This window comes from Myxocyprinus asiaticus, chromosome 31 (genome assembly GCF_019703515.2).
Source record: "Myxocyprinus asiaticus isolate MX2 ecotype Aquarium Trade chromosome 31, UBuf_Myxa_2, whole genome shotgun sequence".
Lineage (NCBI taxonomy): Eukaryota > Metazoa > Chordata > Actinopteri > Cypriniformes > Catostomidae > Myxocyprinus > Myxocyprinus asiaticus.
Genome location: NC_059374.1, coordinates 7,577,192 through 7,593,586, shown reverse-complemented (window position 1 = coordinate 7,593,586; position 16,395 = coordinate 7,577,192).

The window sequence follows — 16,395 nt, the reverse complement described above, 5'->3', positions numbered from 1 at the left end:
GAACTGCATAGCGTATTTACATGTAGCATAAAACTCAAACACATGTACTGAGACAAATATTATAGAAATAATGTGGTCTCAATACTTCCAGCCTAATTCATGTAATGGAAAATTGTGATTCTGATTAAAATATTTGACTATATTTCATTTGATGCTTCCATGAAGAATAATTCTATTCACTTTTTATTTAGTTTTATTTAAGAGAAAATAATATATGATACAATGATTCACATGTAAATTAATTAATTCACATTTGATGATCCTGTTTAAAAACAGTAAATATGGGCTAGCCCACCGGCACATTTAAAGAAAGCACAGGTTTAGTTTTGGAAGTTACAGTTGTTTGAATATGCTGCCTAATGGTGCTTGCTCATAACATCTGTGTATATGTATAAAAAAACTCACAAATTATAATTCTCTCTAATAAAACGTGAATTAATAAAAATGAAAACAAGTAATCCTCCAATGTGTGGATGTCCTTGTGAACGCTGAATGTTGCAGGAAAGTCTTTATTATGCGTCTCCATTGCTGCGTCCCTCCAGCAAGTCAATGTTTCATCTTCTTCTTCGGCGGTTAGCAAAAAAAAGTTTAACCAAACATTACTGCCACAAACTGAATGTTCATGATATTGTGAGAAACAGCTTTGAGGCGCTCAGCTCTGGCCTTTTGAAATACTAAGGTTATAGCGGTGGCAGTGGTAGAAAGCCTATTCTCATTGGATACCTACTGTGTACACATCAACCGGACCACAATAAGCCTCTGCGTTATATACATGCTCCGAGAAACAGAAGTGCTGCGCGATGTATCTAACCAGGTAGTCGAACGCAAACAAAGCAGAGAAAAAGAAAAGCAACAACAACAACAACGTGTGCTTTTCATTCAGAAGTAATAATCCCTATGCCCTATTCCCTTCAAAGTCTTTACCATCCGCTGTGAGAGCTTTGGAGGGCCGAAAGGTGTGGGGCTCAAACATAATACAATACAATACAATTGTATTTCTATAGCACATTTAAAACAATAGCAGCTGACCAAAGTGCTTTCCAAAATGGTAAGGTTAAAAAGATAATAAGTAATAAAACATGAACATTTACACAACACATTAACAACGATTAACTTTATACAGTACATCCAAACAATCAGGAGAAGAATATTAAGCATGTAGGTCCCAAGGTTTTGTTTAAGGTCTCTTTAAGGATTCCCATTAAGAGTGTGCACACAAAAGAAAAACAAAATGTATTAACAGAAATACATAAATATGCATTTATGCTTTATCACACACATTAAACCAGCTATATAAATAAGGACATACCACAGACTTCTATTGCTTTTATATAAATCTAATTATATTACTACACACTGACCCTAACTCAACCCATAATCCTAAAAGAGAGCTTTTAAGAATTATAATTTTAAAAAAAGATATTAATTTATTTACTTTTTTTTAAAACCTTCTTATCTTTGAGGAAATCTTCAGATGTCCTCAAACACAAGGGTCAAAAAGAAATTGATTATTAACACTGCTTTAAGGATATTAAACTCAATAAAAAAATCATTACTGTACATTATTTCTGCCTTTATTTCTTTGATTGATATTGATCTAAAAGTAAAAAAGAATTAAATAAAATACATAAAGACTCACATACTGGATGGAAATGTGTGCTGTGATGGAAACAGAGAGTTGAGGTCACTCATTTACAAAATCACACATGCACACACAATGTAATCTCTCATCCATCTCTCTCTCTCTCCATTCAGACTTCTCTGAGCACATGTGAGTTTTTCAGTGAGGGAAGCCGCTAAATATGACTGACAGAACAGTGCCAAACAGCAGCTCCCCCAAACAGATTAGCCCATGCCACCTTAGGGTGGAGTCAATGCCGGGTCTTTGAAGGGGCAAACAGGAAAGAGGGGATGGAAATCCAGTTAGCTCTTGCTCACACATATTACACCGGGGTGGAAATCCAGGCAGAGAGGCCAAACCACATCAAGCTGAGCGGATAATGCTGCTTTAACAGCGAGAGAGAAAGAAAAATGCATCAGATGCCCAGTGGGACAGTGTACACACTGAGTTTGAAGAGCAGATATCATGCTGAATGGATGAGGCCTACCACACGATTGACTCAACCTCTCTGATGTATACAAACTATAGAAATTCAATACGCAGACATGAGACAGATGGATTGATAGCTGGCACAGTTTGTGAGAATGTGTGTGAAGGATTAGTTATTTATAGTTTGGTTTACAGAGTTGTTCCCCCAAGTTAGCTAAATCTTAAACTTCGATTTAGCTATTCTTAAAATATGGGATAAGGTTTATCTAGAGTATTTACAAGTAGCTTTATATATAAACAACATAAAAAAAGTTTATTAAAAAAATGTAAAACTACCTTTGTTTCTCCTTATATTTGTCTGTCTCTTTGTCTTTAGTTCTATCTCGTGTCCTGTCTTTGTCTTGAGTTTTACGCTGGTCGCGGTCTCTGTCTCTTCTGTGACTGTGTTTCCTTCTGGATCAACCACTGCTGCGACTGCCGGATCTCCTGTGATGTGAATGAGACCTTTAAAACACATTAAAAAGGTGAAACCAGCACTAAGTGGTGGTAAGCTTAGAGGGTAAAGAGGTTAGAGGTAATCAGGCACAGCTTGTCTATATTGGCAGGTAGGGCAGAGCCTCGCCTAAATATTAATCCACTTGAAAGCATAGATTTAAACTGACAATAATGTAATTGTTTACCCATAAATGTGTTAATGCTGACATATGTACTGTATTTAAAAGCAAGCCTAGTATAACTTGTTATCCATTTTAAGTTGTAAAGTAGCTGAAAGCTCCATTACACAGTGTTTGATATAGTTATTCAGGAATGTGGGGCAGAAAGTCTGCTGCCCGCCCAAATTCCACAGCATCCCTCAGTTTTCCCAATGGAAATCTGTGGTCAAATATGGTACTGCAACGAGCCCTTATTGAGACCCATTAGGCCAGAAATAAATCATTTAAACATTCACAGTGTAGGTTGGAAAAAGTATGTGAGCCCCTAGGCTAATGACGTCAACAAAAGTTAATAACTGTAAAGTCAGGAGTTAGCGAACCTGGAATCCAGTTAATGAATTGAGATTAGAGCTGGGTTAGAGCTACTTTGACTTTTAAAATGCACTCATACATTTTGAGTTTGCTATTCATAAGAAGCATCTGCTGACATGGACCATGCCTTGCAAAAAAGAAATCTCAGAAGACCTACGATCAAGAATTGTTGCTTTGCATAAAGCTGAAATGGTTACAAAGTTATCTCGAAGAGCTTAGATATTCATCTGTCCACAGTTAGACAAGTTGTCTATAGATGGAGATGATTTAGTACTGTGGCTACCCTCCTTAGAAGTGGCCGTCCAGCCACGATGACTCAAAGTGCACACCACAGAATACTCTATGAGGTAAAAAAAAAGAACCCTAGAGTGACAGCTAAAGACTTGAAGGAATCATTGAAACTGGTTAACATCTCTGTTAATGAATCTACTATATGGAAAATATTAAACAGGCATGGTGTCCATGGCAGGATACCATGAAGGAAGCTGCTGCTTTGCACCTGAAGTTTAACAAAGATCACACTGACACTCCATAACGCTACTGGGAAAATGTTTTGTAGACTGATGAAACTAAGGTTAAATTGTTTGGGAAGAACATGCAGCACTATGTATGACGTTAAAAGGACACTGCATACCAACATGAAAACATCATCCCAAAGGTGAAGTACGGTGGAGGGAGCATCATGATTTGGGTCTGCTTTGCTGCTTCTGGGCCTGGACTGCTTGTTTATCAAGATATGCTACAGCATAATTTCAAGGTGGCAGTACGCCTGCTGAAGTTCAGTAGAAGTTGGGTGATGCAACATGACAATCACCCTGAAGTCACCCATAAAACACAAAAATTACTTGAGCTTTTATTTATTTATATATATATATATATATATATATATATATATATATATATATATATATATATATATAACGTTATATATATATCTGTGATGGTTATTACTGAATCTGTCCATTATATTGGAAGGCGATAGAGGACTGAATTGTTGGTAATTAAAGGTAAATATAATTTGTGAACAGAACATTTTTATTGTGCATTAAATTAAATTGAGCTGTAATTTTGTGAAATTATGCAAAAAACTTAGCAAGACAAAAGAGTCTACTATTTTATTTAAGAAATGTTGAAAATGCCATTTACTTCACTGTCATTTCCACCTCAGAATGTTATAAAACAAAATACATAACATGATACTTGAAGGAAATTACATTTGTTGGTATAAATGCAAATACAGGTTCTCCCCTACATTTCAAAAATGTATCTGAGTTAAAGAAACGTTCTGTGCATGTGGCTGTGTGAATGTGGTTAGCTGTTTGAAATGGGTTTTAGGGAGGGCCTGAGATTACTGTACACACTGTATTGAGCCTTACGGACAGGCCAGAGAATGCTGAAGAATTTAGTGGGCCACTTAAACAGCGCTACGTCAGCATAAGGAATTCATAACATCACAACTGTTACTGAATATGTGCATATGGCTCTCGTTGCATGGTAAATAATAGCAAAGAAAGGAATGGATGCATGCTGTTGGAGAGACAGAACCTTTTTTCTTCATGTTTTTGATGCAGATTGCTGACGAAAACTGAAACTAAACACCACAATAATGAGAGCACGCACATAACACATCTTACCTACGACAAGCCCAGAGTGGGAAAACACACCACGCGCACAGACACACGTGCACTGGGCAAAGTCTTTTGGAAGGATGTGTGACCTTACTGTGACATATGAACATGAACACCCACCCACACACACACACACACACACACACACACGGGGTAGTTTACACAAAAATAAATAAATTCAGTCAGAATTTTTTCACCCTTATGTTGTCCCAAACCCGTATGGCTTTTTTTTTTTCTTAATGGAACACTAAGGAGGGTCACTTCATGCATTTTTACTGATCGGATTGCCATCCGATTGAAAAAGCACATTTCATTTACACCTGGCCACATCAATGTGTCTCTGCCAAACAGATATAAATCCAATCGTCAGTTCTCGCGCTATATGTAAATAAAACAGAATTTATTTATTTTATTTTATTTTATTTTATTCATTTATTTGTCAGGGACCATGCACAAAAAACATTAATCTCACAAGAGAAGAGATGCTTTGCACCAGATTTAGCTACAGAGCGCGTGTTGAGACGGGGAACAGCGAGAGAGAGACGGGGATCAGATCTTGCTTTTCAGGGGGTCTCCGGTTACCCCCCCCCCCCCGAGACCACCTGTAATTTGCACCGTGCATCCATGATCACAATTTATTTTGCTTTTAAGCCATGAGTGACACAGGTTAGCAATTCAGGCATCAGTAACCTACCATCTACAGGATTTCGTACTGCGCGGTCAGTCGGTACAGATCTGCCGAAGACGGAGAGCATAGAATCCCAACTCTCCAGTTGGTCTGCTGCTTCTCTTAGAAGTAGAGACAAACCACATCTACGATGGCTTAAACGTTAATAATGTGAAAACGGCATGAAACGAGCTCTGACCAATGAGAGCTTCTATAACACCTGGGCACTGAGTGATGACAGCAGATTAGGCCTCGCCCCCTTCCATCTCAGCGGGAAATTGATAAAAGAGCAATTTATTTTTTATTTGCCTATTGCTTTTTCTATCATCTATCACTCCGTAATCACATATTAATAATAAATATATATATATTTCATCATAAATTGCATATTATAAATTGTTAAATTGAATATTGCATTTTTAATTTATCTGTGCTTTTATTAATCAGATATTTTTTGATGATCAAATTGTTGATTCTTTTTATCTGTTTATCCACATGACTGACTGCTCAGTTGATTTATTGATTTCTCAATTGATTTCTCAATTTCTTAATTGATTAATTTATTTATCTATTGTTTATTGCATGTCACAAATGGACCCCCAAAAATAAAATGCAAGTGAATGGGTGCCAAATTTTTGAAGCTCCAAAAAGCACATATAGCCATCATAAAAGTAGTCCATATGACTCCACTGGATTAATTAATGTTTTCTGAAATGAAATGCTAGGTGTGAGAAATTAGATCAATATTTAAAACCTTTTTCACTAAAAATTCACGATGGTCACAGTCGCCTCTCGCGTTACATAAATGTGTTGACAAGTTCACACAAGAACTGATGTGTGAAATACGAAAAAATACGGAAGCACAGTGTTGTTTACAATAGAGGAGCATATATATTCAAACAGAGATGCATCTATCAGCTGGTTTGGATATGTCAACTTGACCAATTTTGGAACAGTCAACAAGGAGAATTGTTTGAATCGGTTTGAATGCAAGTGAATGGAGGAGATGCCTCAGACCAAACTCCTTGCTCAGAGTGCTACATAAACTGCTTTTGTGTGGAAACAGTATTGTGGTTCATAGGCAGTGCTGGGGAGTAACGGAATACATGTAACGGGATTACGTATCTAAAATACAAAATATAAGTTCCACTACAGTTACAATTTAAATCATTGGTAATTAGAATACAGTTACATTCAAAAAGTATTTTGATTACTGAAGAGATTACTTTGCATTTTATTGTCATGTTTCATTTAATAGTTAGTCCTTTCAGATGGAAACACTGTTTTTCAGAGAATGTATTTTTAACATGTGTATTTTGTCTTACTGTACTGGCAGAGTTTTTATAGTCAAAACAAGTGAAAAAATCTACCAGTGCTGAAGAAGTAATCCAAAGTATTTAGAATACGTTACTGACCTTGAGTAATCTAATGGAATACATTACAAATTACATTTTACAGCATGTATTCTGTAATCTGTAGTGGAATACATTTCAAAAGTAACCCTCCCAACCCTGTCCATAGAAACAGCTGCATTGGAAGATATCTACATATGAATATCTATGCAGAGGAGGCTTACGCGCTTAAGTGATGCGAGAGGCAGTTTGACCACAGCTGGCCGGAAGCGAACTTTTTTAGTAAAAATAAGTTTTCAATATTGATCTATTACTTACACAGCCCTATTGTTATGCTTCAGAAGATATTAATAAATCCACTGGAGTAGTATGGATTACTTTTATGATAGCTATATGTGCTTTTCAAAATTTTGCACCCATTCACTTGCATTTTATGGACCTGCACAGCTGAAATATTTTTCCAAAAATCTTCATTTGTGTTCTGCTGTAGAAAGAAAGCCTTACACATTTGGGGTGGCATGAATGATGAGATAATTTAGATTTTTGGGTGAACTGCTCTAACTCTGATTTTGGTTAAACTTCCACAGACTGTTTTCACAACATTCTCCATTTTACAGACCAGTAACGCATCTGTTGGATGTCTGTTGAAAGGTAAAAGTGTTGCAAAACTTGTACAATAAATATTTGTAATGTCAATACACATTATGCAAGTAAAATTTTGGTTTGTCTCATTTCTTGTAATGTTTGTCAAAAGACAACTGTGCAACTTTGGTCATTTAACCATAAACATTTGCTCACGGATCTGCCAGTACTCTTAAAGAGACTACCATTTTAGCGCTTGTTATCAATGCAAACTCAATGTCAATACTTGTAAATCATACAAATCATGCATATAAAAAAGTAAAAAAAAATGTGTTATGTTGTATGTGTAACAAATGCATATATATATATATATATATATATATATATATATATATATATATATATATATATATATATATATTTGAAGGGACAATCATACATTGTGAAATATTTTAACTTTAATTTTAAAAATATATATTGAAGAATTTAACAAATAGGCTCTTGCAGCATCTATGCAGGGGTTTGGTAATGCATTTTATATAGTAGCACTTAAATGTTGTATGTGGAATTCTATTTTCATTTTTAGATTCCAACCTTGTAAATATTTTGTGATAAAAATAAATATATTGCCAATATTAGTTATTTAAGTCATTGTTTAAATTAGTGAACTAAGTATTAGGGGCCAATGTATAAACAAAAAGATTTTGTATGAACTGTTAGATCAATGACTAAAGTCTTTGAAGTTCATCCTGAATTAATCCATGTCTATTACCTTTAAGGTTATTTAAATACTAGTGTCCTTCTAAACATTGACAAAATTCACACTTAGCAAATATGCACATTTACAATTTACAGTTTCTCTGTTCTGAGAAGAAAGTGGCTGGAGTTTATTCATTTTTATTAATTCTAGCATTTTGTTTTCAAATGATTCCTCACCAATTTATGTATGTACAATATGAGTAAGTGTTCTATTTTATGTTGTATTAGGAATCGACATTGATATATTGCGATCTTATAAGATCTGTTCCCTATCTGTCACTCACTCGACGTTGGTGTCGATGTAGTGACACTAGAGTGACCCCTAGTGTCACTAAGGGACAAACGTCTCGTTCCCTCCATCAGGGAACGGAGGTTACACCAGTAACCATGACGTTCCCTATCTGTCACTCACTCGACGTTGGTGTCGATGTAGTGACACTAGGGGTCACTCTTGGGAGACCGAGACACCTCTAGTCTTTGATAAAAGGCCAATGAAAATTGGCGAGTGGTATTTGCATGCCACTCCCCCGAACATAGGGGTATAAAAGGAGCTGGTATGCAACCACTCATTCAGATTTTCTCTTCGGAACCGAACGGTCATGCTCATTGAGCTGAATATTACTGTTCATTCACCTCTGCTGGATCTGACGGTGCATTTCAGTGGCTTCTCCCTCCTCTGCACTGGTGCACTGCAGAGAACACCCCTGGGCGCTTCGGCAGAAAAACTAGAGACTATATTTTCTGAAAGAGCATTTTTCCCCTCTAAAAGAGTATATATTTCTCTAAAAGAGTGCACACACGGAACGTCTTTTTAAAGACGCGTCTTTTTAAAGATGCTTTTCCGATTGTGTGTTATTCCTGGTTGTGCTCGTTATCTCTCGCCTTCTAACGGTCACGATCACTGTCTTTCGTGTCTGGGCACTGCTCACGCGGAGACAGCGTTCGTGGATGGTCATGTTCTCATTGCGAGAATATGTCCATGGCAACGTTGCGGTCGCGGCTCGCCTTCGTAAGAAAGCGAGCCATCCCAGAGGCTCCCGCCTCGGTCCTTTTACCCACAGGTTTGAGGCCAGCGTGGCTAGCACTGGGGGCGATTATCCTGCCCCGGTGCGGCTCAAGATCCCGTACCCCATCTACTCATCGCCAAGGGCATCCCCCTGCGGTGACTGCACCGGCTCCGCCGCAGCCCGCCCCTTCGGCCCGGCCCCGGCGTGGAGCCCACCGCAGGAAGCAGACGCCACCCGTCTCGCGGCTGCCCAGAACCCGTGAAAGGCTTCAAAGCGCCCTTGAGACGGGCGACCCAGGGACAACGAAACCTGCTGCTCTGGAGCTGGTAAGCAGATCTTCATCTTTTTGTTACCTTTTGCATTTAATTGCGCTGCATGCCCAAGTGGCTGCAGTACTCAAGAGCTCAGCAAGAGTGGTTTCCTTGTTCCCTGGGTCACATATCTGGTGTGTACGGCTGGCATTATAACCACCGTCCACCACTCCATTGGCAGGTTGGCGCTCCAACGGCGGTCTCCCGCCCTGAGCGCCCAGCTGTGGCACAAATCCGCCCCGATGTGACAGTCTCCACGGGTCACGAGGACAGGTCTCTTCCTCCCCTGTCCCAGGCTGTTCCGGGGGTGGTCACAAGGAGCCAGGTAAGTGCTTCGATGTCCTCGGACTCAGCACGGCCATGACGTGGTGTGGCACCTCGAGCTCCACCCCGCCGTGAGGCCCCACCTGCCGGTACATCCGATGACGTTGTCCCTTTGGTCCCCCTTGCGCGGAACTAGGACGCATGGCTTGCGCCTTCCAATCCATCACGAGGGCTGGTCCGGACCGTCCGACTCAGCTGCACGATTCACTTCGCCGGGTATCTGCCCAGGTTCAGCGGTGTCCACTTCACCTTGGTGAAAGATGAAAACGCTGCTACCTTACGCGGAGATCGCTACCCTCCTACGGAAGGACACGATAGAACCTGTCCCTCCAGCAGAGACGAAGAAAGGGTTTTACAGCCCCTACTTCATTGTACTGAAAAAAGGCAGTGGGTTGCGGCCAATCTTGGACCTGCGAGTACTGAACCGGGCTTTACCCAGACTCCCGTTCAAGATGCTGACGCAAAGATGCATTCTAGCGAGCGTCCGGCATCAAGATTGGTTCGCGGTGGTAGACCTGAAAGATGCGTACTTTCACGTCTCAATCCTTCCTCGACACAGACCCTTCCTGCGGTTCGCGTTCGAGGGTCAGACGTATCAGTACAAAGTCCTCCCTTTCGGCCTGTCCCTGTCTCCTCGCGTCTTTACGAAGATCGCAGAGGCTGCCCTTGCCCCGTTAAGGGAGGTGGGCATTCGCATTCTCAGCTATATCGACGACTGGCTAATCTTAGCTCACTCTCGAGACATCTCTTTTCTCGGTTTGGAGTTGGACTCAGTCTCCTTGACGGCGCGCCTTACGAACGATCGCGCCCAGTTGGTGCTGGCCTGTTTGAAGGCGTTCAAACAGAAAACAGCGGTTCCACTGAAACTTTTTCAGAGGCTCCTGGGGCATATGGCATCCTCGGCGATGGCCACCCTGCTCGGGTTGATGCATATGAGGCCGCTTCAGCACTGGCTCCAGACTCGAGTCCCGAGATGGGCATGGCGCCATGGGACACCGCGTGGTCATTACGTCGGTCTGTCACTGTCTTTTCAGCCCATGGACCGACCTCTCGTTTCTACGAGCAGGTGTTCCTCTAGAACTGGTCCCCCCATCGTGGTCATGACAGACGCCTCCAAAATGGGCTGGGGCGCCGTTTGCAATGGGCACGCAGCCACCGGCCTCTGGACGGGTCCGCGGCTGCGTTGGCACATCAACTGCCTCGAGTTGTTGGCAATTCTGCTCGTCCTGCGGAGGTTTTGGCCGTTGATCCAGGCCAAGCACGTGTTAGTTCAGACAGACAACACGACAATGGTAGCATATGTCAACCGCCAAGGTGGTTTGTGCTCTCCTTGTATGTCACAACTCGCCTGCCGTCTCCTCCTCTGGAGTCAGCAGCACTTCAAGTCGCTGCAAGCCACTCACATCCCGGGCAACCTCAACACTACGGCGGACACGCCGTCACAACAGGTTACCCTCAGGGGAGAGTGGAGACTCCACCTTCAGGTGGTCCAGCTGATTTGGAGTCGATTCAACAGGCACAGGTGCACCTGTTCGCCTCCCAAGAATCCTCCCCACTGCCCGCTCTGGTACGCCCTGACCGAGGCCTCCCTCGGTATAAACGTGCTGGCACACAGCTGGCCCCCTGGCATTCGCAAATATGTGTTTTCCCCCAGTGAGCCTTCTTGCACAGACCCTGTGCAAGGTCAGGGAGGACGAGGAGAAGGTCGTCCTGGTAAGCACCCTGCTGGCCCGCCCAGACGTGGTGCTCGGACCTCACGCTCCTCGTGACAGCTCCCCCCTGGCAAAATTCCCCTGAGGAAGAACCTTCTTTCTCAGGGAAGGGGTACCATCTGGCACCCGCGCCCAGACCTCTGGACTCTCCATGTCTGGCCCCTGGACGGGGCGTGGAAGACCTAAGCTGTCTCCCACCTGCGATGGTAGACACGATCACTCAGGCTAGGGCTCCCTCTATGAGGTGCCTGTATGCCTTTTAGTGGCATCTGTTCGCTAAGTGGTGTTCTTCCCGTCGGGAAGACCCCCAGAGATGCGCAGTCAGATCAGTGCTTTCCTTCCTTCAAGAGAGGCTGGAAGGGAGGCTGTCCCCTTCCACCTTAAATGTGTACATTGCTGCCATAGCAGCACACCACAACGCAGTCGATGGTAAGTCCTTAGGGAAGTATGATCTGATCATCAGATTCCTAAGAGGCGCCAGGAGGCTGAATCCCTCCAGGCCATGCCTCGTTCCCTCAGCGGACCTCTGTAGTTCTTCAGGGTCTACAGAGAGCCCCCTTTGAGCCTTTGCAGTCAGCTGAGCTTAAGGCACTCTCCTTGAAGACTGCCCTCCTGACTGCACTCACTTCCATCAGGAGGGTAGGTGACCTGCAAACGTTCTCTGTCAGCGAAACGTGCCTGGAGTTCGGTCTAGGTTACTCTCACGTGATCCTGAGACCCTGACCGGGCTATGTGCCCAAGGTTCCCACCACCCCTTTAGGGACTAGGTGGTGAACCTGCAAGTGCTGCCGCAGGAGGAGGCAGACCCAACCCTGTCGTCGCTGTGTCTGGTGCATGCTTTACGCATCTATTTGGATCGCACGCAGAGCTTTAGAATCTCTGAGCAGCTCTTTGTCTGCTTTTGGTGCACAGCCGAAAGGAAGCGCTGTCTCCAAGCAGAGGATCACCCACTGGCTCGTTGACACCATAACTATGGCATATCTTTCCCAAAACATGCCGCCCCCGGTAGGGCTACGAGCCCATTCTACCCGTGGTGTAGCGGCTTCTTGGGCCTTGGCCAGAGGTGCCTCTCTAACAGACATTTGCAGAGCAGCGGGCTGGGCAACACCCAACACCTTTGCAAGGTTCTACAACCTCCGGGTGGAACCGGTTTTGTCCCAGGTAGTGGCACGCAACTTAAGCGGATAAGCCCGGGATAGCCGGCCGGGTGTATCGCTTGCACATAGCGCCTTCCACCTCCTTTTGAGCTGAAGACGTGCGCTGTTAATTCCCAGTAGTGTTCACAATATTGTTCCCTGGTTGACTTCCTCCGAGCCCTGTGGAAGTCGAATTTTCGGAGAGACTCACTGCCGGCCCAGTACACGCGCTAACTAAGAGCCCGGTTCTGGGGTAGGTGCTCCGCATGTGGCGGTTCCCTGTAAGGCTAACCCCATGTGATCCATATCTTCCGCTAATTCATTTCCCTGCTGGCAAACTGTGTCTTCCTTGGGCAGAGCCCCTCTGCCCCAGTCTCCATGTTGTAGTAACTCCTCCCCCATTGGGCAGGATCTACCTTGAAGGCTCTCCACAAGGTTGGAAAGACCATGTGACGTATTCTTCCACTTAAATATCCCCCCCTCTCTTGGGGTGAGGTGTGGTCTCCACGGTGTCCTCCCCTTGGGAGGGACACCCCCCGACTAGACCTGGCGGCCCAGTCGGATAATCCCCCTTCTTTTTTAGGGAGTGGAAAAAGAGAAGGGGAAAAGAGGTCACGACTGGGTTAAGCCTGTCTCTATCTTTTGGGTAGTCGACTTGTCCCCAAAAAGGGCCGTTCGACACTCATAACTGTGTTAGGGGAGGTTACGTGTCGACCTGGTGTGCTGGCAATGAGGCACACAGCAAGTCTGCCCACCACACACCGCCAGTTCACGTAACACAGTTCAGCCTTGTGGCGTTTTGTATAGGGACCCCTAGTGTCACTACATCGACACCAACGTCGAGTGAGTGACAGATAGGGAACGTCATGGTTACTGGTGTAACCTCCATTCCCTGATGGAGGGAATGAGACATTGGTCCCTCCTGCCACAACGCTGAACTACCCTCTGAAATGGCCGGACCTTATATCGGCTCCTCAGCATAAAACCTGAATGAGTGGTTGCATACCAGCTCCTTTTATACCCCTATGTTCGGGGGAGTGGCATGCAAATACCACTCGCCAATTTTCATTGGCCTTTTATCAAAGACCAGAGGTGTCTCGGGCTCCCAAGAGTGACCCCTAGTATCACTACATCGACACCAACGTCGAGTGAGTGACAGATAGGGAACATCATGGTTACTGGTGTAACCTCCGTTCTCTGATGGAGGGAACGAGACGTTTGTCCCTTAGTGACACTAGGGGTCACTCTAGTGTCACTACATCGACACCAACGTCTCGTTCCCTCCATCAGGGAACGGAGGTTACACCAGTAACCATGACGTTTTTCATTCATATAGTGTATTTTGATTGTATACAGTCTACTTATTTTGTGTATAGAGTATGTTGTATATAATTTTATTGTATACAGTCTTCTTATATTGTGTATACTGTATATTGTATATTATTAGGTGTATATTGTTTATTGTGTTGTGTAACAAGATGTGTAAACTGTGTTATGTGTAAATCGTCTTGGTTACTGTTGTAACCTCCGTTCCCTGATGGAGGAAACGAGACATTGTGTTGATGTAGTGACACTAGGGGTCGAACTTGAGAGCCCCAAACACCTCTGATATTTGAGAAAAGGCCAATGAGAATTGGTGAGTGGAATTTGCATGCCACTCCCCCAGACATACGGGTATAAGTCCCAAGTTCGACCCCTAGTGTCACTACATCGACACAAGTTCAAGTGAGTGACAAATATGGATCAGATGTTCATACTGCTATGTTGCTTGGAACTGCACCCAAGACTTTCACCCACTGTTGCACTTGTGTATATGATTGAGTGACAATTTAGGGGTTTGATTTGATTTGATTTGATTTGCATTGGGCTTGCATTACCACTTCTAACCTCTTTATTTTCCCCGTCCGCCTAAAATAAAAGGATATTATTTAAAAATATCATATGTGAATTGATTGCTATGAGTTTTATTCTTATTTTTTAAATGACTCCTGATCATTGCAGCTTGTGATGGCTTAAAGAAACTGAATTAAATTAAATTTGATGTCACAATGCTGTTTTTGTTTGTTCGTTTTGACATAGACAGTAACATTTTTGTTTGGTTCTCAAGTCAGGAAAAGTTCCCCTGTCGAACACCGGGTCTGGCACGAGAAGCAGCACCCTTTTGGTTTAAAAGGGTAAAGGACTTTGCCGGGCTGTGACGTAAACTTAAGCCTATTGTCTAATTTTAAAAGAGGAACGAGCCCTTTTATATGTCCCGCCCCAGCTTCCTGTTTCAGTAGGAAATACGTCAACACAAATAAAATGGCAATTTCAATGCAGTTTACAGTCACTTTAAAAATACTGAACTAATGGCACGAGACATAAAAAAATAAAATAAATAAATAAATAAAAACCAGCAAGACGCAACGCAACAGTCAAAGATGTCCTTCTAGCATGTTTGCATTGATAAACAATTAAAAATATAGCACAAATTAATGCAAGAATGCCTCCTGTGTGAATGGCCCCTACTGAGAAAATTCACTCTATATATATATTTTTTTTTACATTTAACTGCAGGGCTGAGATGACCATCTAGAATTGAGGTGATATTGTTTGAGAATTATCGTCGTTAACTGAAGTCTGCAAACTGTGCATTTTTTAACCACAGTTTCAGATTGATATTACCTAACATCATGAACAGTATCTAGAAGCAGATCACTATTTGAAAAATGTGACTGTCCTTTTGTGAATCTGCAAACACTTAATCCCATTTTTAATTATTTTTTTTGTGTCAATCTATCCTATCGTTTAGCGGGCAGAGAAAATGTAGTTATAGTTACATGAGACAATACAAGAGCAGTCTTATTTTAGCAAATGTACCTGTGGCCAGCACATGTAATAAACACCAAGACTGTCGGTTTGCTGTTTTTCGTCTCTCTCACTCTCTCTTAAAACTGCCCAGCTCACTTTTGGGCAGTAATGTAGTCTAGGGCATACGCAGGCATACGTTGTATGCCCACCTATCTAAGGATTTTGCGTATGCCCACACAAAATAAGTGATGATACGTATGGCCGCCAGAACAACGAGTAGGCTTTTGACCTGGAAATTTTTCAATCTACTAATGCGATGCTGCAGCACCGTTGAGTGAATTGTGTTTATTATTATTATCATTTTAAAAAGTGTACAGAGATTCTCTCTAAACGTGCAGGGAGCTGCAGGAGTGCAACTGATGGCACGAACAAGACAGACAGTCCGACTAAACTGATCCACCAATCAGAACGTTCATTTCAGACGCGATTGGATATTTGCTAACAAATCATATTTTCCATTTCAGTAAGGGTCGGGACATTTTCAGTGTCTAATGCTGATGCACAAGCATACATGGAGTAACCATTTATTTCCCTGCCAAACGTAAATATATGTAGACATTAAAATTTAATTTATACAATTAAAATTTTTGAAAATACTGCATGTTATTACCTGTGCTAGTTTTTTATGCTCTCCGCAGATGCTGGACAACTGTATCCCATAATTATATCAAATGTCTTTTTTTTTTTTTGTGTGTGTGTGCTTTTTACTGCTGTCAGTGGTGCCTTTTTCTTGTGATATCAAATAATTTCAATTTATATTTCTAATTAGGAAAACAATTTTACTATACACAGAAAAGCACATTATAGTACACACATAAAACAGATAACCATTCATTCTTATGTAGGCTACATATGGTAATACAAGATAACGTGTTAACGTGAACATTACCACACTCATATTAGCTATACAATGCTTAAAAGTTTATTGCATATTATGTATTTATTAGTTTATTAATTAGAGTAATAATAAAGTATTAACAATTTTCATAGTA